General features: G+C 41.5%; 1 protein-coding gene across 6 annotated transcripts in view; it reads left to right on the forward strand.

Moving 5' to 3' along the window:
• CPEB3 (cytoplasmic polyadenylation element binding protein 3) overlaps positions 1 to 25,995 on the forward strand; it is a 256,201-nt gene that overhangs the window by 50,788 nt on the left and 179,418 nt on the right. The gene's annotated exons all lie outside the window — the stretch shown is intronic.

A 25,995-nucleotide genomic window follows, 5' to 3' on the forward strand; every position in this document is an offset into this window, starting at 1 on the left:
CCGCGTTTATTTAAAAAGAGCAGCAATGTCCAGCCAGCTCCTCTTTCTCCTTCCGAAGCCTCCAGTTCTTTAGGGCTGTTCCATTCTCGGAAGATGAGGTTGGGAGAACATTGCGATTGGTGGAGGAATCGTATTCGTCCCTTCAGGGTAGAAGAAGCCGTTTTCTTTTAGTTTATTTTCTCCTTCATGGTGTTTGTACCTCTTATTTTGACTTCCTTTGACAAGTAAAGCTGCAAGTGTGTGGCAAGGTGCCGGCGTAGTCCCAGGATGAGTAGGCTGAGATTCCTATCATTTTGAGTAGCTTACACATTTCAGGTTATGCAATCCTGAGCTCAGGGTGCCGCCTGCAAGCTGTCCACACCCAAACCACCCTGGCTTTACTCTTAAAGAGGTTAACAACCCTTGAGTGGTGCTATTTCAGACGGTTGCATATGCTCAATTGAACTAATGTGAACACATGTGTTTATGTCTCGCTAAGGTGCTAGAATCATTAATAACAATCAGCATATTGCCCCTGCTGGGAAAATTATGAGTGTGAGATTCCAATAAACACAACTGTGTAAGGCAAGAAGGTGGAAGAGTGGAAATTCTAAGGGCAACCCTTTCCATGTTACCTAGAAGAAGGAATTTTTTTTTTTTTGCAAGAGGTAAGAGACAATAGGACGTGACCTTCAGAGCCATATTGCAATGGAGTCTATTTGCTAGCTAGCACTGAAATATTTAAAGCTGCAGTGTCCTTCACCAGTTGGATTAAGAAGACAATACAGATCAATTACATCATTTGAAACTGGGCAAAGTGAAAGTCTTGCAACTTTAATGAAAAATGAGTCTTGTGTCTTGGTGTTAAATGCCAATGAAAAACTCAGGAAGTGCCCCAGACAAAAAGGTTGAAATGAAGAATGTCCTTATTTCTGTTCTTGCTGTCTGATCTAGTCCACAGCCATTGCAGTTGGCAGCATCCTGGGCATCTTGGGTTGGAAAGGTGTAGTAGGGGTGTGTGTTCATGGGCGACTTTTGCTCCCAGGCAAACACTTATCCTTCACGTATAAGTTGATTTGGCTGTAAGCTTCTAGGCTCAGTTAAATAAAAAGGGGAGAGGGGAAGGCCTCCAACAAGACCCAATTTGGATGGTCAAGGAAATGAAGCAGAAATCCTTTGAGGACTGCTTGGTAGAACTGACAATTTGACAGAGGTATAGTGTCAGGTGCAGTTGCAGCCTTCATCTCTTTACATTGCAGATGTTTGGAGTGGCTCCCATTCATGAAGGAAGAGATGAGGTTATTGAGAAGAACATGACTCTCTAGAGTAGTGATTTTTAACTTTGACAGTTCAAGGGAGTCCCTGAAACCTCTAAATTGTGTATATGAGAGTTTTTAATGAGAGAGGATCTTCACAAGAAATTTTCACAATGATCCTTCAGGAATGGAAGATTTTAATATTAAGTTGTATTTCTTCCCATTCTAAAGTTTGTTTATTTTAATAAAATGAAGAGATCTTGCAAGATGGGATTCGTTTCATAGACAAAAGGAGGAATTTGCTTTCTGGAATTTGTGTGCTTATTTTTCGAGGGGGTAGGGCAGGGAGGCTGCATTTGGTAGGAGAGGCCCTCTTTTTCTAACATTCTCTCTCTTTATTCTCATGCTCCCTACCTGAGTTCAGTCCTGGAGGATAACCTAAAATCTTATAGGGAGTTTTGGGAGCTGATAATGTAGACAGATCTTGTTATCTTTTTCTAGGAGTTGACTCTGAATACAACTAGCTGTTGGTGAATTATCTCCTGGCATGGGGATTAGCGAGAGATTAAATCTACATAGTTTCCTCAAACCTGATATTGATGAGTAGTATAGGGATTGCCAGTTGTTACTCAGCAAACCATTCACCAGTGATGCTAATAAGAGCCAAATGGACTGGATTGAGTTTAGTCTCATCTTTCCATCCCTGGTGATGCTATTAGATAGGCAAAAATGGCCAAAAAATTTGTAGGAGGACAGATTTTATTGAAAATTGAGCATTATTTGGCCTCAGGAAGAATTACATATACATTATGTCTCATTTCTTTTTCATAAAACGGAGCTTAGGGTGTTGAAGCAATTTTAGGATCAGAGGAGGAAGTTGGTTGTGCTTTGGCTGGAATATTAGACTTGGTTTCTATTGATAACTGTACCAAGTTTGTCTTAGAAACAAAGAACACCTGAGTCTTGTGTGCAGAATTTTGTGTATGTGCATTTGTTGAAATAGTTTTTCTAAAAAAGGAAGAAAATAAGTGGTTCTGATGACATTTCAAAATATTTATTCTGGCAAATGTGATTTTATTTAAATCAGAGTTTATAGAATACCAACTTTATTTTTTATTTAACAGACTTTTTGAGCTATTAATAAAAGAATCTTTCTACAGTGATCTACTCTAATGTATGTTAAAATTTTTAAAGAAACCCATTCTACCCTGCACTGCTGCTTTTTTGCCAGTTTCTACCAACACAATAGATTTTGAGTAGCTTTACTTACTTGGTTTATATTGTAAAAGCAATCACTATCACTGTTTTTTGTTTGTTTGTTTTTTTGAGACAAAGTTTCACTTTTGTTGCCCAGGCTGGAGTGCAGTGGCATGATCTTGGCTCACTGCAATCTCTGCCTCCCCGGTTCAAGCAATTCTCCTGCCTCAGCCTCCCAAGTAGCCGGGCTTAAAGGCGTCTACCACCACGCCCGGCTAATTTTTTATATTTTTAGTAGAGACGGGGTTTCACCATGTTGGCCAAGCTGGTCTTGAACTCCTGTCCTCAGGTGATCCACCTGCCTCGGCATCCCAAAGTGCTGGGATTACATGCATGAGCCACCATGCCTGGCCTAGCAATCACTAGGCCAACATTCACTGTATTTGAATGTTGTTTTACAAACTATAATACTTCTTTATTCTAATAAAGTTGATTTGTTTCCCTGGGTTTTGGTGACTGCTTTCTTAGGGATTACTTTTATCGAAAAGTCACTTCATTTCTATAAATAGGGAAGCTGAGATCCTGAGAGGTAGAGTAACTGAACTCAGGTCCTACAGCTCTAGCTAATTTTGTTGTATGTGTCCTTAACGTCCATGTAGTGCAGGTGCTGTCCGGTAGAATTCATTTTAAGTAAGATTCTTTTTGGATTCCATTCAAAGGGACTTAGTGAAGTTTTCTATTAGGCCGATGCATCTTAGTGATGTATCTCTCAGCAACAGAGCTCAGGAACAGTGAGGCACTGCACTGGGGGGAATTATATGTATGAGTCTTTCTATATTTCTATAAGACAAGGAAGCCTAGGTATGTATGAGTTTGGCGCGTAAGTAATTGAGGGTTTTGCCATTACTTTTTTGCCATAAAAGTATTTTATGCTGTCAAGAAAACATTAGGAGGGACTTTTGAGAGCACCCATTCTAGACTGCTCATTTTACAGAGGATAAAATCAAAGTCCCAACATGTGAGGTGACTTACCCAGGTTCAGGTTGATAATTTCTGTCAGAAGCAAGCTTTGACAGCAGATTGCCTGGATTTAAATCTCCACTTTGCCAGTTACTGGCTTTGTAATCATGAACTAATTATATAAACATGCTGGCTCTCAATTCTTCACTTGTAAAATGGGAATAAAATGTGAAACTAAATATAAGTGCATAGCACAGTGCCTGGCCCATAGTAAGGTATCCCATAAATGTAAGGTTATGACTATCGTTATTGTAATGGTGACCATAGGTTTTGCATGATCTTGTCATAATATTGATTACTGATTTTTTTCTTTTTTTTTTTTGAGACAGTGTCTCACCTTGTCACCCAGGCTGGAGTGCAGTATGCAATGTTGGCTCACTGCAGCCTCCACTTCCCTGCCTCAGCTTCCCAAGTAGCTGGGATAACAGGTGCCTGGTACCATACCCAACTAATTTTTGTATTTTTAGTAGAGATGGAATTTCGCCCTATTGGTCAGGCTGGTCTTGAACTCCTGACCTTAAGTGATCTGCCTGCCTTGGCCTACCAAAGTGGATTACCAGTTTTTCATACAGTGCATTCTAAATATCCCCAAACTTCAGTGTAATGCCATTTGTTCTTTTTTCCTATCTGATGGTACCCTCATGATCAGAGCCTTTGGCCATCGTAGTAATGTGATGATCCAGCATTTACTTATGGGCCAGGCCCTGTGCCAAGCACTTTACATCTAGTTTCTCACTGGAACTCCTTTGAGATAGGAACTCCTTTGACATAGGAGGACTATTATTATTCTTGCTTATTTTTTTGTTTTGTTTTTGTTTTTTGGGGGGACGAAGTCACGCTCTGTCACTCAGACTGGAGTGCAGTGGCGTGATCTCGGCTTACTGCAAACTCTGCCTTCCAGGTTCAAGTGATTCTCTTGCCTCAGCCTCGTGAGTAGCTGGGATTACAGGTGCGCGCTACCATGTCCAGCTAATTTTTGTGTTTTTAGTAGAGACAGGGTTTCACCATGTTGGTCAGGCTGGTCTCGAACTCCTGACCTCGTGATCTGCCCACCTCGGCCTTCCAAAGTGCTGGGATTACAGGCATGAGCCACTGCGCCCGGCCTATTATCCTTGTTATATTGACAAATAAATTGAGGTTCAGTAAATTTACACTATTTGTTTAAGATCACAGCCAGTAATTGGCAAAGTTGCCTCCAGAGCCCATGGCTCCTACTCCCTTGACTATTCTACCTCTAGGGCATCCCTTAATAGTGCAGTGTAGATGTAAGAAACTGGACTGAATCTGTACTTGACCCTATGAGATACGCTGGAAGTTGTGTTTTGAAAAAATTTTGTATTTGTAGAAATGCAGGAAGAAAAAAATACAGTGACTGTAAATATACCACCATGATGATTCACCAGTTATAATTTTTTCTGTTTACTTTATATATTTTTGAATATTATGAAATCAAAGTCCCGAAATAGGAAGTGACTTACCCAGGTTCAGGTTGATAATTTGTCACAGAAGCAGGCTTTAGCAGCAGATTGCCTGGATTTAAATTTAATTTGGAAAAAAAAATTCACATTATTCCATGCTTTCTGTCTGTATCTCTGCCTTTATCCCTCTCCCCCTTTTTTTTTTTTGAGACGAAGTCTCACTCTGTTCCCCAGGCTGGAGTACAGTGGTACAATCTCGGCTTACTGCAAGCTCCACCTCTGGGTTCAAGTGATTCTCATGCCTCAGCCTCCCAAGTAGCTGGGACTACAGGCATGCGCCATCGTGCCTGGCTGATTTTTGTATTTTTAGTAGAGATGGGGGTTTCACTGTGTTGGCCAGGCTGGTCTTGAACTCCTGACCTCGGATCTGCCTGCATCGGCCTCCGAAAGTGCTGGGATTACAGGCATGAGCCAACGCACCCAGCCTATCCCTCTCCTTTTCCTTCTACTCCCAAGTTAAAGGTGATTGCAGAGAGTTTTTTATTTTATGACATGTCTAGTTAAATATAACTTAGTATTAATTTTGCTGGTGTGTTATCAATAACAAAGGAAGAAATTTCTTACATGAATTCATGGGAATACAAATGATATTAAAAACAAGACAAATATGCCTACTCATAATAAATTTTAGGAAATATCAATGTTTTTCAAGTAGTTTGTGTTCCTTTTCCTTTTTTTTGAGTAGTTTCTGTTCCTTCCATTTCTTTTTTTTTTTTTTTTTAAAGACAGAATCTGTCACCCAGGCTAGAGTGTAGTGGCATGATCTTGGCTGACTGCAACCTGTGCCTTCCCTGTTCAAGCAATTCTCATTCATCAACCTCCCTAGGAGCTGGGATTACAGGTGTGCACCACCATGCCCCACTAGTTTTTGTATTTTTAGTAGAGACAGGGTGACGGGGTTTCACCGTGTTGGCCAGGCTAGTTTTGAACTCGTGATCTCGAGTCATCTGCCAGCCTCGGCACAAAGTGCTGGGATTAGAGGTGTGAGCCACCGCATCTGCCCCCCCCCCCTTTTTTTAAGACCATCTTTTCAGGAGGTAATATAAATTGTCTTGTTTATGCTTGCTTTTGAATAAGGATAGTATGACCTAGATTTAAGACTCTTTTCTAGTTGGTTTCTTAACTACTGTTTCAATGCAAAACCACTTTAAGGTCCACTCATCCCCACAAACTGTTTCAGAACCTGTTATGACATGGTTGATATGAACACCAGCAAAACTACATATCTATTTTCTATTTAAAAGAGGGATTGGTTAGGAAATATTAGGTTTTTGTGCTACTAGAAACGTTAATATAAAACTATGCACTTCAAAATTGCATGTTGAAAAGTGGTTAGCTTTGTTTAAACTCTTTTATGACTTCGTCGTGAGTTAGTACCAAAGAACCCTCTTAGAAATGTAATTTACATATCCTCTGACAAAGACACAAATTTCTACTTACATAGCTTTCTCTGTTGGTTAGCCAATTTGATGTATTTCTTTTATTTTTTATTTTTTTTTTGAGACAGAGTTTTGCACTGTTGCCCAGGCTGGAGTGCAATGGCACGATCTCTGCTCACTGCAACCTCTGCCTCCCAGGTTCAAGCAATTCTCCCGCCTCAGCTTCCCAAGGAGCTGGGATTACAGGTGCCTGCCACCATGCCCGGCTAATTTTTTTTGTATTTTTAGTAGAGACGGGGTTTCACTATGTTGGCAGGCTGGTCTTGAACTCCTGGCCTTGTGATCCGCCCACCTCAGCCTTCCAAAGTGCTGGGAATTACAAGTGTGAGCCACCATGTCTGGCCCAATTTGATGTATTTCAAGGGCTGTATAAGGTGTAATGCTGTCCAGTTGGAACTGGTTTTCATTGCTAAGTTGATTTTTTTTATAGTGTTTTGATCTACAGGTATCAAAAGATTATGCTTTGTTGCTCAGGCACGGTGGGCTCATGCCTGTAATCCCAGCACTTTGGGAAGTCGAGGTGGGTGTATCACCTGAGGTCAGGAGTTCAAGACCAACCTGGCCAACATGGTGAAACCCCCGTCTCTACTAAAAAACTACAAATATTGACTGGGTGTGGTGGTGGGTGCCTGTAATCCCAGCTACTTGGGAGGCCGAGGCAGGAAAATTACTTGAGCCTGGGAGGTGGAGGTCGCAGTGAGCTGAGATCATGCTATTGCCCTCCAGCCTGGATGGCAAGAGTGAAACTCCGTCTCAAAAAAAAAAAAAAAAAGTGCTTTGTTTATTGCAGTATGAGAAGTTTGAGGCTGGGTGCAGTGGCTAACACTTGTAATCTCAACACTTTGGGAGGCCGAGGTGGATGGATCACCTGAGGTCAGGAGTTCGAGACCAGCCTGGCCAACCTGGTGAAACCCTGTCTTTACTAAAAATGCGAAAATTAGCTGGGCGTGGTGGCGGGCTCTTGTAATTGCAGCTACTCGGGAGGCTGAGGCAGGAGAATCACTTGAACCCGGGAGGCGGAGGTTGCAGTGACCCGAAATTACGCCATTGCACTCCAGCCTAGGCAACAGAGCGAGACTCTGTTTAAAAAAAAAAAGAAAGAAAAAAGAGAAAAAAAAGGCAAAGTTTGATTTTACTGAGGAAAGAGAATTAGATGGAGGGGAGCATACAGTAGTGGACAACCCATGAAGCTTGGAATAAGGAAAACACTGGTTAAAGCCTTGGCTCTCTCACTAGTGATGGGGTCAAGTCACTTATCCAGTGATTCTTTTTCCCAGTCTGCGAAAATGGAGGGAAGGAGTGGGGGAGAGAGAGTGGACAGAAGGGAAAAGGAGGAGCTGGGAGAGGAGAGGGAGCCTAGCTTCAGGGTTTAGTTTGTGAGAGAATGTATACAAAGTGTTCTGAAAATTATATACTGTTAGAGGAATACTGTTGTGGCTTTTGGATGCCTGCCCAACTTCTGTAATTGTAGTCAGAGTTAGAGTTTAAAAGAGGAAATATTGTTGATATTCAGTAGTCCAAAGTTAAACACTAGCTGATGGCATATAGTGGAGGGGGCTAGAAAGAGGCATGGAAGAATGCTGAAAGGCACTTTGTATATTAGGGTGACTGCCTATTCTAGAAAGCTAGTCATGGTGGTCTGAAGACGAGGGAGTATATATAGACTTATGTTACACTAATGGTGGAGATGTGTGACTATCTGCTTGTGCTTGTGGCTGACTCACCAATGTAAGTGTAAGGGTTTTCCTGGATCCATGAACATTTTAATTGGTGATGGGAGAAATGCTTAAACTCTTAATTTTCTGACTGCTACAGGGTTGGGTTGATTTTGATGGTTCTGGAGGTATCAAGGGTCTAATTTGAATCTCCTTACCACCATTTCCCTGTAGGCCATGCCTGACTCTCTGTAGGGGCCAGCGTGGTTGTCAGAGTTAGAATTCAGGATGGAGCCTCAAGTTTTGATCTTGAGAGTTGAGGTAATATAGCCATACTTATAGGAGGCTTTCCTGAGGAGGTTGCTGTACTTGCAGTAGAAATCAGCCTCACAAGGAATTTTCTACAGCTGGTCCTTATACCTTGTGGGTAGCTGCTTCTGTGAGGGTTCAAATGCCACATTTCACCTATTATACTTCAGTTCTGCTACATTTAGTTTTCACACCCTTTAGTGTTTTTTATGGTGCTGGGCATTTAAACTTCTTAATGTGAAACCATTCTAATATTTGCATTTTGTTAACTTGAAATGGGGAAGTACTAGTGAATTAAAGTACTACGGTAACTTAGCATCTTGGAATAAAGCCTACTTTTCTCTCCTAAAAAGCACTATTATATAATTCTCAGAAATAATAAATATTATTATATAAATGCTTGTTGGCAGGCCTCAGAGGAGAGAAACAGAAATGGGCACAAAACAGCCTTTATATTATTTGAAGTGATCATAGAATTAATACACACAAAAGGAAGGAAACATTGTGTACTGATTATGTATGCATAGGGCTATTGTGTGGCCAAATAGCTTCATTCCTCAAGCATTCAAACTCATTTCAAGGTCAAGATCAAAAACAAGTAACTCCCTGTCTGCAGTAACTCAGTGCAACTAATTAAATGGTCAATGCCATGAAGTAAATCAGTGCCTAGAAGTGCCTGACACTTAGTCACTTAGTAGGTATTCATTAAACGAATGAATGAACATTTAAACCAAGTTATAATTTTGTCCTTTATCTTTACAATGTGGTATATTTAATATTTTTGTGACAGATTCTCCATTCTAGTATTTTTTTCTTTTTCTTTTTTTTTTTTTAGACAGAGTTTCGCTCTTGTTGCCCAGGCTGGAGTGCAATGGTGCGATCTCGGCTCACCGCAGCCTCTGCCTACTGGGTTCAAGCAATTCTCCTACCTCAGCCTCCCAAGTAGCTGGGATTATAGGCGTGTGCCACCATGCCCTGCTAATTTTGTATTTTTTTTTTAGTAGAGATGGGGTTTCTCCATGTTGGTCAGGTTGGTCTCAAATTCCTGACCTCAGGTGATCCCCCACCTTGGCCTCCCAAAATGTTGGGATTATAGGCATGAGCCACCGTGCCTGGCCATTCTAGTATTTCTATATAAGGTTATCTATAGAATATGGAAACATAGGTGAATGTACATAATATTATAAAGGATATCTTCAATTTGTAAAAATATAAAATATTATGTTCCCCAGACTTTATGGACACCCCATAGTTCTGGCCTGTGACTTCGTATGTGTAGGTTTGGTATGCCAAGAAGTAAGCAGAGTTCTTGCTTTGTCATAAAAGGTTTATGACAGCCAATAAATGGGAACACTAGCTTATGTCTTAAGAGTTAGATTTTTCTTTATCCGTTTATCGTTGATCAACTCATTCTTTTGGAGTTAGTTTATCTTGTTATGGTGATTTGGTTTGTTTCTGTACTTGTCATGTCGAATTATTAACAATAGAGCAGACTAGAATGAGAGTCAGGATAATTTTGACAATAACACTTAGAAATATTAAGGAGAAGGCTGGGTGTGGCTGCTGAAGACTGTATTTGCAGCACTTTGGGAGGCCAAGGTGGGAGGATGGCTTGAGCCCAGTTGTTCAAGACCAGCTTGGGCAACATAGTAAGACCCTGTCTCTAAAAAAAAAAAAATTTTTTTTAATTAGCTGAGCATGGTGTTATATGCTTGTAGTTCTAGCTACTCAGGAGGCTGAGGCAGGAGGATTGCTTGAGCCCAGGAGTTTGAGGTTATAGTGAGCCATGATTGTGCCACTGCACTCCAGCCTAGGTTACAGAGTGAGACCCTGTCTCTAAAAAAATTAAAATTAAAAAATTTGCCGGGTGAGGTGGCTTACTCGTGTAATCCCAGCACTTTGGGAGGCCAAGGTGGGTGGATCACGAGGTCAGGAGTTCAAGACCAGCCTGACCAACATGGTGAAATCCCGTCTCTACTAAAAATACAAACATTAGCTGGGCATGGTGGCACGCACCTGCAATCCCAGCTGCTCAGGAGGCTAAGGCAGGAGAATTGCTTGAACCTGGGAGGCGGAGGTTGGCAGTGAGCCAAGATTGCACCACCGTACTCCATCCTGGGTGACAGAGCGAGACAGTCTCTAAATAAATAAATAAATAAATAAATAAGGAGGACATTTTCTGGTTTGTTTGACAAAGAACAGGTTAGAGTAGGCCCATTCAGGCAGTCATTGATTCCAGGCATGTGAGATTAGAAAGCAGAGATGTAAAAGGCAAATAATTTTCTATCTTAAAGATGTGCTAGGGTTTTTGAGGGCTGATTAGGGATGGGAGGGAATATTTCAGAGGAAACATCTTAGTGATCTGACAATTGAATCCCCTACTCAAACGTTAGGAGTCCTAGTTCTTAAGTTTCAGATAAGCAACAATTAAAGGAGACAAGAGGTAATGTATCTAGAAGCACCTCTCTTTTGCAATCTGGAGTGGAACATTTATTTTCCTTTTTTGGACCAGAGAAATATAACCTAGATAAGCAGATAATTTAAAATAGTGAAAACCAGTAAAGTTTGTGAGTTTATGGAGGAAAGGCTGACAGATAATGTTTGGATCATTTATTATAAATCTGTTTCTGTGTTTGCATTTGATTTTATGGGTAGACTGTTCAACTCTTTGCCACATCATTGTTTAAAGCAATTATAGGCTGGGTGCGGTGGCTTATGCCTGTAATCTCAAAGCACTTTAGGAGGCCGAGGCAGGCGGATCACCTGAGGTCAGGAGTTCGAGACCAGGCTGGCAAACATGGTGAGACCGTGCTCTACTAAAAATACAAAAAATTAGCCAGGTGTGGTGGTGCACGTCTGTAATTGCAGCTATTCACAGGCTGAGGCAGGAGAATAGCTTGAACCCGTGGGCGGAGGTTGCCCCACTGTATCCAGCCTGGGTGACAGAGTGAGATTTCATCTCAAAAAAAGAAAAAAATAAAATAAGTAAATAAAGATGTTGTAACTAGTAGAATCCTGAGGTCTGATAAACAGTTAAGAAGGATAACATTAGGTAGTATTTTTGTTAACCATATAACTATTAAGGAATTCCCTGATCAAAGGGATGGGATTTACATTGTTAAGTTTCTTTTGGCACCTGTGTTCAAAATCATAATCCATGTGCTCCAGCTTTTGGGTGTTGTATTATTTTGATGTCCTTCTCTAAACAGATACTACTAACACAAATATAGGGGACCAGAATGCCAGTACTGGCATCACACTTTCCATATAAATTATTTTATGTAATCCTTACACATTCTTGTGAATTAGGGATTATTATCCTATTTGAGACTCAGAGAATATTACCTAACTGGAAGTAAGAACTCTCCTCCGCTCTCCCAACCTCAGACCACAGAGGTAACCGGGAGGGGAGTGCAGTCTCCCAGACCTTTTGTTTTGGAATTTCACAAACATACAGCACTCTAGAGGAGGGGCTTATTAGTTTTCATTTTATAAAAATAGGACAAAGTGCCCATATTGTGCAACAACCTTGCTTTTCAAGTGAACAGAGTATTATTTCTGTTTCCTTTCTGTGCATATACCATATACAGATTTTGACAAAATTGGGGCTCAGTCAGGAGGCGCTGCAACTCTGAAGGGGGAGGGGGCGGAGATCCAGGTTCGCACCCTGCTCCCTGTTCCCTCTATCCCTTCCCCCTCCTTCCAGGCCCCCACCCCGCCAGGCCCCTTCTCCCAGCTCCTGGCCCCTCCTGTGGGTCTCCTCCCTGAGCCCCCACTCTGCCCAGGTCAGCCCTGCTCTCTCCTGCCTCTCCCTCAATATGCCTTTAATGTTCTAGTCTTTCCCCACATCTTCCTTAATTCCTCTTATACTACATTGTCTTTATAGTATCCATCACTCACTGTAATGAGCCGGTTTATTTCGTTTTGTTCTAACGCACTAGAATGTAGGCTCCACAAGGGCAAGGACCTTTTCACTGAAGTGTCTCCAGGGGCTGTGACAGTACCTGAGATATTTTGGGCACATGGTAAATATTTGTTGAGTGTGTTGATGATTTACATTTACAAATGACTGATTAGGCATTTATTGGTCATTTGCATGTAGCTACCAGTGTGAGTAATTAAAACATTTAGCTGGTTTCTACCAGGTGTAAGGCTGGTAGGAATTAAAGTTGAACCATACATTTCCTGTTTTCAGACAGCTCCCTGACAAACGTGTTAAAATATAGAATGATAAGATCTAAAACAAGAGTGTGTTATATGCAACAAAGAGAGTTTGTACTTGAATCAGACAAAGGAATGATTAAATTTGTGTGTGGTTGGGAAATCTCCAGGAAAGTCTTCAATAGTTTCAGGCATTTTCAGAGTTTTTCTGATTTTGAAAGTAATACCTGTTAAGTATTTAAAGTTTGAGAGGGAAAAAACACAGATAAAAAACCCCAATTGCCCATAATTCTTTTTTTTTTTTTTTTTGAGATGGAGTCTCGCTCTGTTGCCCAGGCTGGAGTGCAGTGGTGCAGTCTGGGCTCACTGTAAGCTCCGCCTCTCGGGTTCAAGCAATTCTCCTGCCTCAGCCTCCTGAGTAGCTTGGATTACAGGTGCTGGCCCCACCACGCCCAGCTAATTTCTGTATTTTTAGTAGAGATGGGATTTCACCATGTTGGTCAGGCTGGTCTCAAACTCCTGACCTTGTGATCTGCCTGCCTCAGTCTCCCGAAGTGCTGGATTACAGGTGTGAGCCACCACACCCAGCCAATTGCCCATAATTCTGTTAACCAGGTACAAATACTCTTAATGTTTTGATGTATTTTCTGTTAATTATCTCTTTTTTGTGTAATTTACATAGTGGAGATCATTCTGTTTATGCAGTTTTACCATTTTATAGCCATATTTTTAAACATTTTATATAATTAAATGTATAAACATTTTGATGATTACATAATATTCCATTATGGGAATCCATTATAACAAAATGTTAATCCATTATATAAAATGTTTTCATATTTGGAGGATTTAGATAGATTTTTTTGTTTTGTTTTGTTTGAAATAGTGTCTTGCATTGTTGCCCAGGCTGGACTCCAACTGAGTTCAAGAGATCCTCCCACCTCAACCTTTCAAGTAGCTGGGACTATAGGCATGTGCTACTATCATACTCAGCTGTTTTCAGTTTTTGAATATTGAACATAATGCTGTCATGAACATCTTTAGGCATCATAATACTTTATTTAGAGGTAAGTGGGCAGGGTTTGACAGGCAGGTCAGAAAATGGGGTAGTGGGCTGGGCGCAGTGGCTCATGCTTGTAATCCCAGCAGTTTGGGAGGCTGAGGTGGGCAGATCACAAGGTCAAGAGATTGAGACCATCCTGGCCAACATGGTGCATCTACTAAAAATACAAAAATTCGCTGGGTGTGGTGGTGCACACCTGTAGTCCCAGCTACTCAGGAGGGTGAGGCAGGAGAATTGCTTGAACCCGGGAGGTGGAGGTTGCAGTAAGCCAAGAGCGCACCATTGCATTCCAGCCTGATGACAGAGCGTGACTCCACCACAAAAAACACACACACAAAAAAAAGAAAATGGGGTAGGTTTCGATTTTTCAAAAAAATTTATACATATAAATTAAGTATAAATATATAGTTTGTATCTAAACTATATATAGCTTTATATAAATTATTAAATATTTATATATTTAATAATATGTATTTTATATATTAAATAATATATATTTAATAATTTATATAAAGTTATATATAGTTTTTTTTAGAAGTCAGGTGGTCTTGCTCTGTCACTCAGGCTGGTGTGCAGTGGCATGATCATAGCTCACTGTAACCTCAGACCCCTGGACTCAAGCGATCCTCCTGCCTCACCCTCCCTGGTAGCTAGGACTACAGGCGCATACCACCATGCCCAGCTGATTTTTAAACTTTTTGTAGAGACAGGATCTTGCACTCCTGGGCTCAAGCAATCCTTTCACCCCAGCCTCCCAAAGTGCTGGGATTATAGGCGTGAGCCACCTTGCTCAGCCAGGGTTGTTGCTGTTGTTTCCAGCAGAGGGACTAACTTGTGTACAGGCAAGAAACAACATGGTGTGCTGACAGAGCAAGAGATTTAGGGTAGGGGTTAGGCAAGAAAGTAATGAGGCTGGAGAAGTAGATAGGTGCCGCCAGATCACAAAGGGCATTCTAGCAGTCCGTGTCTTCAACTTTCTCGAGTGAGGAACATTGAAGGATTTTTAAGCTGAGAAACCATAGTTATTGTAAGGCTTTTTAAAGTTGATGAGTGAAGTGATCGCATCTTTGTTTCAGAATGATTACCCTAAGATATCTTTGTCAGGAACCAAACTCAGGAAACCAAACTCAGTTAACATGGGAGAACCTAAAGTGATTAAAAGGAAGGGACAGATTAAGCAACAGTCAGGGGCGTGGTGGCTCACGCCTGTAATCCCAGCACTTTGGGAGGCTGTGGTGGGTGGAACACTTGAGGTCAGGAATTCGAGACCAGCTTGGCCAACGTGGTGAAACCCCATCTCTACTAAAAATACAAAATTAGGCTGGGCGTGATGGTTTGCACCTGTAACCCCAGCACTTTGGGAGGCCAAGGTGGGTGGATCACAAGGTCAGGAGTTCGGGACCAACCTGGCCAAAGAGACCAACCTGGCCAACTTGGTGAAACCAAGTCTCTACTAAAAATACAAAAATTAGCTGGGAGTGGTGGCAGACGCCTGTAATATCAGCTACTTGGGAGGCTGAGGCAGGAGAACTGCTTGAATCCGGGAGTTGGAGGTTGCAGTGAGCCGAGATCACATCATTGCACTCCAGCCTGGGCGAAAGAGTGAGACTCTGACTAAAAAAAAAAAAAAAAAAAAGGCAAAAATTAGCCAGATGTGGTGGCAGGTGCCTGTGATCCCAGCTGCTTGCAGGGCTGAGGCAGGAGAATAGCTTGAACCCAGAAGGCGGAGGTTGCAGTGATCTGAGATTGTGCCACACTGCACTGCAGCCTGGGTGACAGAGCGAGACTCCATCTCAAAAAAAAAAAAAAAAATTAGGAGGCTACCTGGAAGGACTTGGTGATTACTTGCATGTAGGAAATAAAGGAGAAGGAGGAGTCTAGAATGACTGCCAGGTTTTTGGTTTAGGCAACTGGGGAAAATGATTTAGAGGTGGAAATGGTTAATAGTGGCAGATTAGAATTTTCATGACTCATAAATCAGGTGGGTTTTAGAGTAGAGGAATTTCAGAAAGGAAGGCCATGTGTTGGGTATATTTGAACAAGTGATTTGACGTCTCTTACTCACACATGCTTTTGTGTGATTCTTAATGTGTGGAAAGGAAAACCTTATGAGGATAGATTACTTTGTGGACTACTTATTAGAACACTACATCTTAGAGAAGGAACAACTACCATTCTAAGTGAAGAGCTTTTTCTGACTTTAGCCTGGTTTTCCTAAATTGCACTCTGAGAATTAGAGTATGTGTTAGTTGTTTAGTCATCTTGTTTGTGGGTTATAGCCTGGGATTGCAAAGGACAATAAGGAATTCCTAACCAATTAATCATGTGGGAGGATTATACACAATAAAGTAAATGAAACCTGCCATCCTTTATTATTTAAGTTGAATAGAATCACTGATAAATCAGTGGAGGTTATTAGCCAGTCTGAGATATCATTAATAAGGTCTTAGCAAAGTTGAAATTAGATCTTATGGAATTTAGTTCTACTGTTCTAATACAAGACTTGGTTTTCTAAATGGGTATAAAGATGATGAAATGCTTTGCAGCTTGGAGTGGGTAGAGTCATAGGTTGATGAGTTTTGAGGTGGAGGTGGGGAAAAGGGTACAGGAGCCACCAGAACTGCATTTTATGTGTGCATTTGTATTTCTAGGGAGAGAAGTGAGCTGTAACATTCATTAAATTTTCAAAGGGGTCCATAACTTAAAAATGGTTAAGAAATACAGATACAGAGTAAAAGCACTGCTACATGGCACCCAACAATATGGCACCCAATGCAGAGTTTTAAGATTTTCAAACGTAGACATCTCTTAAAGTTTCTCTTTCTCCCTCTTCAGAGCTGAGAGAATTCCTGCTGAACTTTGATAACTTTTTGAATAAATGAAGCCTGATTACTGTTGTATCTAGCTTTTCCTAAATTCAAATCTAGCAAATTCAAATTACTTTTCATCAAATAATTTTTTGGCATTCATTCCATTGGTTTACATATATTTAAGTCACATAATTACAATAATACTGACATTAAAAAGGTTTAGAACTGAGTGCAGAGGCTCATACCTGTAATCCCAGCACTTTGGGAGGCTGAGGTGGGCGGATTGCTTTAACTCAGTAGTTCGAGACCAGCCTGGGCAACATAGCAAGATCCCCTATCTACAAAAAATTAAAAAAAAAAAAGAGGTTTGGAGACAAACCTCTACCGTCTGTAGGTAAGCTTGCAATTCATCTGGTGGACAGAAATTTGTGGTCTTATTGGTCATGAATGTTGAATGTGCTGTGGATATTTTTTACAGGGAAGATAAAACACAGAGGTTAATCTGGAAAGTCAGATAAGTGAACGTCTTCGACGGGGTAATTTATAAATAATAGAAATTTTAATACTTCTCACAATTCTAGAGGTTAGAAAGTCCAAGATAAAGGCACTAACTGATTCATTGTCTGGTAAGGCCTCGTTCTCTGCTTCATGAATGGTGCCTCTTTCTGTGTCCTCACATGGCGGAAGGGGCAGACACACACCCTTCAATCAATGTCTCTCTCTCTCCCTCTTTTAAGAGATGGGATCTCATTGTGCTGCCCAGTCTGAACTTGAACTCCTGGGCTCAAGCTATCCTCCTGCCTCAGCCTTCTGTGTCGCTGGGACGACAGGCCAATCTTTCTTATAAAAGCTGTAACCCCATTAATGAGGGCAGAGCCTTCGTGACTTAATTATTTCCCCAAAGGCCCTACCTCTTAATACGTATTATCACATTGGGGAGTAAATTTCAACGTGTGCATTTTGGGGGTATACCACATTTGGACCACAGCAGCAAAGCTTCTGCTGTAGTAGATGCTTGTTATATAGTTGAATAAACAAATGAATTTGAAAGTTTTTTTTTTTTTTTTGAGACAGAGTCTTGCTCTGTTGTCCAGGCTGGAGTGCACTGGCGTGATCCCGTCTCACTGCAGCCTTTGCCTCCCGGGCTGAAGAGATTCTCCTGCCTCAGCCTCCCGAGTAGCTGGGATTACAGGCACCTGCCACCATGCCCAGATATTTTTTGTATTTTTAGTAAAGATGGGGTTTCATCATGTTGTCCAGGGTGGTCTTGAACTTGTGACCTCAAGTGATCCGCCTGCCATGGCCTCCCAAAATGCTGGGATTACAGGCACGAGTCACCACGCCTGGCCTGAAAGTTTTGATTCAAGAGTGAGATGTTGTTACACTTCTGGTACAGGAGTTATAACTCAGAAATATTAACTTGTCAGGTATTGCTGTTTGTATACATGACCTCCTTTCTTTAGGGGAACATTTCTACTCTCTGCATTCACTTATTTGGTGGTGTTATGATCTTAGGTCTGTTCCTACTATTGTAACCTAATGAAATGAATGGAAAGTAGAGCTGGGGAAAGGAGTAGGAGTTGGTGGTTTATGGAGCAGAGGGGCATCTGTGAGAGCCCTAGTTCTGGATTTTTCAATGGTAAACCTTCAACTCAGAGAAGCTTGCTAGACTGGTAGATGATGTAGTGTTTTTTGTTTCTTTGTTTAGCTTTGTAACCAATTATCTACTACTTATAGGCTGGAATGGAAACCTAACCATCATCTATTACTTTGTTTCTATTGGTAAAAAGCCCGTTTAACAAAAGAGCATTTCAGAATGCAATTTGTTGAAGATGTTTAACATCCAGGCCTGGTAAGAACAATTGACTACCCTTTTGCCAGCTCTAAACTCTTTTTCAGCATGGTAGTCTGTGTATATGTAAATGAAAACAAAAGGATCCTGTCTTGTTTACTTGTTTTGGAAGGAGGTTGTTATTTTTTCAACATGGCAGTTTAAGATGTAGGTTTACCATGTACTTCATTGCCATAGTGCTCATTCAAAGGGAAAAAAGTTATCTGGGTGGGATGGGGGTGGGGTGGGGAAGGCTTTACTATTTAAATCTATGGAATGGCATTATCAAAATAGTTGAATCTAGTTAAAAATCGTTGGCTTTTATGTTGCAGAAACACAATCTAAATAATTTCAGTGATTTTACATTGCTGATGAAACATTATTTTGAATATTTGTCAAATTAAACTTTGTGTTAATTTTAAACAGAACACAGAGATACTTCAGGTGGTTACAAACTAAAACTTTTAGTGAATGGAAAGTTTTAAATTTTACTTTCGTACACATTACATATTTAACATTTTAGAAGATTTGGGGCTGGATGGGAGATTGTTTTTTTTTTGAGACGGAATCTCTGTTGCCCAGTCTGGAGTGCAGTGGCCCAGTCTCTGCTCACTGCAACCTCCACCTCCTGGGTTCAAACACTTCTGGCTCAGCCTCTGGAGTAGCTGGGACGACAGGCATGTGCCACTGCACTTGGCTAATTTTTGTATTTTTAGCAGAGATGGGGTTTTGCCACATTGACCAGGCTGGTATCGAACTCCTGACCTCAGGTGGTCTGCCCACATCAGCTTCCCAAAGTGTTGGGATTATAGGCATGAGCCACCATGCCTGGCCTGGAGATTGATTTTATCATATTTTGATCTAGAGTTTCTCAACATTTCAAAGATGCGAGCTCATCAGAAGGTAACAAAATTATTTAGTTCACATTGTAGAGCTTACTGCCTGTTTTCTACTTATTTGCCAGTGCAGATAATTCTGTTTTACCTATCAATTCTGGTGTGATCCAGAATATGAACTATTATTCCAGAGTAGCTATTTTAAGGTAGGTGAGTCATGCAGGTATAACACAAGCTTTTTGTTTTAAAATGTAACGGGATATCTGATATTCTGCTTTAGGCTGAGATTCATTATATGTGAAAAGTAGAAAACAACTTTTAGGAAATTATAGCTTAAGGTCAAAAATTCAAGGCCTGTGGTTAGGATTAAAGGCAGAAAAATTTCTTGATAGTGAATATATTCCTTCACATTGTGAGGTATAATGGAAGGTTGAAGCATACAAGGAGGTTGAGGTGACATACTCTGTTAGTGGGACATTAATAATAAAGAATGTATTGAATACTGAGACATCAAAGGACACTGAAAGACAGTGAAGATTTCAGCAAAGAGGACAAAGCTGGGTAAAAGGATGCTACGGCTTTTGTTACAATAATTAAATATTTAAAAGGGCAGCCATTTTATACGGTCCAAGAAATTAAGCAATTGCCCATTTTATATTCCAGTTTTACGCAAGCAAGCCATAGGCAAGCAAGCTGTATTAGGAATTTATATTAAAAAGTTTCTTCTAGGGGTGTCATAAGCAAGTTCAAAACCCAATCTTTTAATCTCTTGGGGCATGATCATAATATTCATGATGCCCCGAAGACACTTCATGTTTGTTCCAAACCGTCAAAGTATGTTCAACATAATTTGCATTGCATATGTTATTAATCTGGACTGATGACTTCTCACAGTAGTCAGTATTGTAGAAAGATAATCTATATAGAAAAGTTATGCACTATAGGTCTATGTTCACCTGAGCCTTAGGAAGTCCAGGCTGCAGTGAGCTGTGATCACACCACTACACTCCAGCCTGGGTGGCAGATTGAGACCCTGTCTGAAAAGGAAAAAAAAAAAAAAGAAAAGATGGGGAAGTGGAACTGCTGTGAGGTCAGGCCCTGGAGTGAAGGAGAGGTCTCTTCATGCTATAGAGCACCCTATGACAATCTCTATTGTTCTTACTCTATAGGATTCACAAAAGGTCTTTGTTCAACAGTTTATGTTGGCCTCTTGTGGGTAATTCACTTGTGGGTAGGCTGGAGAACAGGATCTATGCTTGTAATGGTTTTCGTTAAAACACAGATCCATGTCTCAACTTTTTATATACCTACGCATACACATATGGACATATATCCATGCATCCTGTAAGATTGAGTAGGAGATATTTTCAGTAGACCATGTAATGGCAAAGTTGTATCAGTTATCTAAAAGTCAAAATTTCTCTTTGATTTTGTTTTGGGTGTTTGTTTGTTTTTGAGATGGGAGTCTCACTCTGTTGCCCAGGCTGGAGTGCAGTGGTGCAGTCTCAGCTCATTGCAACCTCCACCTCCCGGGTTCAAGCGATTCTCCTGCCTTAGCTTCCCAAGTAGCTGGAATTACAGGCGTGTGCCAACACACTGGGCTATTTTTTGTATTTTTAGTAGAGACGAGGTTTCACCATGTTGGTCAGGCTAGTCTCAGATTCCTGACCTCGTGATCTGCCCACATCGGCCTCCCAAAGTGCTGGGATTGCAGGTGTGAGCCACTGTGCTCGGCCTTCTTGTTGTTTTTGAGACAGGGTCTCCCTCTGTCACCCAGGCTACAGCGTACTGGTGTACAATCACAGCTCACTGAAGCCGTGACTTCCTGGGATCAGGTGATCCTCCCACCTCAGCCTCCCGAGTAACTGGGACTACAGGTGTGGACTATCATGCCCAGATAATTTTTTGTATTTTTTGTAGAAGCGGGATTTTGCCATGTTGGCCAGGCTGGTCTCAAACTCCTGGGCTCAAGCAGTTTTACTGCCTCAGTCTCACAAAGTCCTGGAATTACAGTCCCAACCTCTTTGATTTTGAAATACTGTTTTGTCAGTGGTCATTTATGATCGTTTGTTGTTAATATGAATTTATTTTATTTTTAAAATTTTTTTTGAGGCAGAGTTTTGCGCTTGTTGCCTAGGCTGGAGTGCAATGGCACGATCTTGGCTCATCACAACCTCCGCCTCCCAGGTTCAAGCAATTCTCCTACCTCAGCCTCCCAAGTAGCTGGGATTATAGGCATGTGCCACCACGCCCAGCTAATTTTTGTATTTTTAGTAGAGACGGGGTTCCTCCTATGTTGGTCATGCTGGTCTTGAACTCTGGACCTCGGGTGATCCACCCACCTCAGCCTCCCAAAGTGCTGGGATTACAGGCGTGAGCCACCACGCCCAGCTTGTTAATATGAATTTAATTTGATTTCTTGAGTACTTATTGATGGTAGAGACTTGAGAAGCATTCTGGGAGTCAGAGTTGCAGAATTTATTGTGAATCATCATGTTGATAAATCAATTAAATATGTTAATATTTAGATGCCAACATAGTGGTTTATGTCACTAGTGCATGACTCTCAAGTTGGGATTTTTATTCTGTGCATATACGTGTGTGTGTGTGTGTGTGTGTGTGTGTATATATATATATTTTTTTTTTTTATTTTTGAGACAGAGTCTTGCTGTGTCACCAGGCTGGAGTGCAGTGGCACGATCTCGGCTTACTGCAACCTCCGCCTCCCAGTTTCAAGTGATTCTCTTGCCTCAGCCGCCTGAGTAGCTCGGACTACAGGCATGTGCCACCACGCCCAGCTAATTTTTGTGTTTTTAGTAGAGATGGGGTTTCACCATGTTGGCCAGGATGATCTTGTCTCTTGACTTTGTGATCCGTGCTCCTCGGCCTCCCAAAGTGCTGGGATTACAGGCATGAGCCACCACTCCCAGCCACCAAAATATATTTTTTAAAATGATTTTTATTCTGATGTTCTAGTTCAGGTTTCATAGGATTTGGAGAGTATCTGATATCTTTGTTTATTTAAAAAAAAATCAGCTGGGTGCGGTGGCTCACGCCTGTAATCCCAACACTTTGGGAGGCTGAGGTGGGCGGATCATGATGTCAGGAGATGGAGACCATCCCGGCCAACATGGTGAAACCCCGTCTCTGCTAAAAATACAAAAATTAGCTGCGCGTGGTGGTGCACGCCTGTAGTCCCAGCTACTTGGGAGGCTGAGGCAGGAGAATCGCTTGAACCTGGGAGGTGGAGGTTACAGTGAACTGAGATTGTGCCACTATACTCCAGCTTGGTGACAGAGTGAGACTTGTTCTCAAAAAAAAAAAGTTCAGGTGTCGTGGCTCATGCCTGTAATTCTAGCACTTTGGGAGGCCGAGGTGGGCAGATCACAAGGTCAGGAGTTCAAGACCAGCCTCGCCAACATGGTGAAACCCTATCTCTACTGAAAATACAGATAATTAGCTGGGCGTAGTGGTGGGCACCTGTAATCCCAGCTACTCAGGAGGCAGAGGCAGGAGAATCACTTGAACCCGGGAGGTGGAGGTTGCAGAAGTCGAGATCGTGCCACTGCACTGCAGCCTGGTGACCGAGTGAGGCTCTGTCTGAAAAAAAAAAAAAAAAAAGCTGGGCGCAGTGACTCATGCCTGTAATCCCAGCACTTTGGGAGGCCAAGGTGGGTGAATCAGAAGGTCAGGAGTTCGAGACCAGCCTGGCCCACATGGTGAAACCCCGTCTCTACTAAAAATACAAAAAATGGCCAGGCGTGGTGGCTCAAGCCTGTAATCCTAGCACTTTGGGAGGCCGAGGCGGGCGGATCACGAGGTCAGGAGATCGAGACCATCCTGGCTAGCATGGTGAAAGCCCGTCTCTACTAAAAATACAAAAAAAGTAGCTGGGCGTGGTGGCGGGCACCTGTAGTCCCAGCTACTCAGGAGGCTGAGGCAGGAGAATGGCGTGAACCCGGTAGGTAGAGCTTGCGTGAGCCAAGATCACTCCACTGCACTCCAGCCTGGGAGACAGAGCAAGACTCCATCTCAAAAAAAAAAAAAAATTAGCTGGGTGTAGTGGCAGGTGCCTGTAATCCCAGCTACTTGGGAGGCAGAGGCAGGAGAATCGATTGAACCCAGGAGGTGGAAGTTGCAGTGAGCTGAGATTACACTACTGCACTCTAGCCTGGACAACAGAGTGAGACTCCGTCTCAAAAAAAAAAAAAAGAAAATCTTGGCTTGGCACTGTGGCTCACGTCCGTGATGCTAGCTAGCACTTTGGGTGGCCCAGGCGGGTGGATCACTTGAGGTCAGGAGTTTGAGACTAGCCTGGCCAACATGGCGAAACCCTGTCTCCACTAAAAATACAAAAATTAGCCAGATGTGGTGGCATATGCCTGTAATTCCAGCTCCTCGAGAGGCTAAGGCATGAGCATCACTTGAACCCAGGAAGCAGAGGTTGCAGTGAGCCAAGATTGCACCACTGCACTCCAGCTGGGTGACAGAGCGAGACTCTGTCTCAAAAAAAATAATAGTAATAATAAAATACTTTTACTGATGTTGGAAATGCTGAGAAAGTTGAAAAAAATTGTTAAAATAAATTTGAGCCAGGCATAGTGGCTCACACATGTAATCCCAGTACTTTGAGAGGCCAAGGCGGGCGGATCACGTGAGGTCAGGAGTTTGAGACCAGCCTGGCCAATATGATGAAACCTCATCTCTAGTAAAAATACAAAAAAAATTAGCCGGGTATTGTGGCGCATGCCTGTAATCCCAGCTACTTGGGGGACTGAGGCAGGAGAGTTGCTTGAACCTGGGAGGCGGCGGTTACAGTGAGTTGAGATCACACCACTGCACTCCAGCCTGGGGGACAGAGTGAGACTTCATGTTAAAAAAAAAAAAAGAAATTGAGCGGTATCTTAGTTCATTTGTGTTGCTATAACAAAAATACCACAATTTGGGTAATTACAAAGAACAGAAATTTATTTCCTCACAGTTCTGGAGGCTGGGAAGTCCAAGATCAAAGTTGCCAGTGGGTTTGGTGTCTGGTGAGGGCTCCTCCCTGCTTCCAAGATGGTGCCTTGTTGGTGCATTCTCCAAAGAGCATGCTGAGTCTTCACATGACAGAGGGATGGAAGGTCAAAAAAGGGCTAAGCTGGTTCCCTCTAACCCTTTTGTAAGGCACTAATCCATGCATGAGGATGGAGCCTTCATAACTTAATCATTTCCCAAAAGACCCCCCCACCTCTTAATATCACCACAATAGAGATTAAGTTGAAGACATGAATTTGGGGGGACATTCAGACCATAGCAGGTGGGATGGGTGACTGGTGAAAAGTGAAAATGGTTGTGTGTTGCTTGAGATTAATATGTGTGCAATGGTAAAAAGTTGAAAGTTGAGTCGTATGTATGGTTTTCTGTTTGGTGATTTTGGAGATAAATTTGGCTTTTTAGAAGTATGGCCTATATTTCTGTAATTCTAGATTGTAAATGTGACCCTGAATTGCAGTCAAAATTGCAGGGTATATAATTCACTGTGTACTGGGGAGATTTGGGGGACTTCAACTAATTTGCCATATTATAATTAGCTCTAGACTAGGAGATTTACCCTAGTTGTTGGGCTTTAACATAGTATTCTACTGAGTCCTGAGACTGTTGGAAAAAGTAGTGGAGATGGCCATGTTTGTTTTGTGTTTCACTTAAAATCTGCTTTAAATAGTCAGGAGTTAGGTGTCAAATCATAAAAATAGTAAGGTTCTACAAAGTCTGAAAATTTAGGACATGTTTATAGCCTGTTCTTAAGATTAAGCTTCAATGAAGTTGATATATTATGCCTGTTGCTTCTACATTAATCTTATGTTCTCCTACTCTACCATTCCAGGAACTGAAATAAGGTAGATTGCTACAAGTATGGATTTTAATTTCAGTAATTTAAATCATTAGAACAACTTATTTATAAATTACCCTTTTCAAACCAATCTTCTTTGTTTGTGTTTGTTAAACTTAATGAATCTCCAACACAACTTATTTCATTTACAATTCCTATTCATTGACTTTTGTTAAAGCCCCACGTAAACCCCACTAGGGAAATCTGTTAATTATATAAAACTGAGTTTCCTAAACTTGCTGAGCAAGCACTACCTTGACAGAGCCTCAGGAGTATCTTAGAAGAAGGAGTGTCTCAGGATGGGAGAAGTTAGGGTACTTAATAAGGTTTTGGGGACTGGGGTTACTCATAATGTGGTTTTAGGGCAGAAGTTAAACAAGATTTGGGTGGGGATTGGTAAAATGTATAAACTGGCCTAGTTGCTGAAATAGTCACTAGACTTTAACTTTGGAATGCCGGAATTTAAGCAGAGTTACCATGAACTCTGTCTGTAGCAGTGCTATCTAAAGAAATAGACTGCAAGCTGCATAGATCATTTTAAATTTTCTAGTAGCACATTTGAAAAGTGAAAAGAAACAGGTGAAATTAATTTTATTTTTAAAATTTTATTTATTTTTTCTAGAGATGGGGTCTTGCTATGTTGCCCAGGCTGGTCTTGCCCTTCTGGCTTTAACTGATCCTCTCACCTGGGCCTCCCAAAGTGCTGGGATTATAGGTGTGAACCACCATGCTTGGCTGAAATTAATTTAATAGTATATTTTATTTAACCTCTATATATGAAATGTTATTTCAACACATGATCAATATAAAAATTATTAATGAGATGTTTTACTTTTTTTTGTACTAAGTCTTTGAAATCCAATGGCTACTTTACAAATACAACACATCTCAATTTATTCTAGCAACATTTCAAGTGCTCAATAGCCGCATGTGCTCAATAGCCATAGTGGCTACTATATTGGGCAATGAAGATATATTGTTTTAGGCTGGACAAGGTGGCTCACACCTGTAATCCCAGCACTTTGGGAGACCGAGGTGAGTGGATCACCTGAGGTCAGGAATTCAAAACCAGCCTGGCCAACATGGTGA

This window comes from Rhinopithecus roxellana, chromosome 11 (genome assembly GCF_007565055.1).
Source record: "Rhinopithecus roxellana isolate Shanxi Qingling chromosome 11, ASM756505v1, whole genome shotgun sequence".
Classification (NCBI taxonomy): Eukaryota; Metazoa; Chordata; class Mammalia; order Primates; family Cercopithecidae; genus Rhinopithecus; species Rhinopithecus roxellana.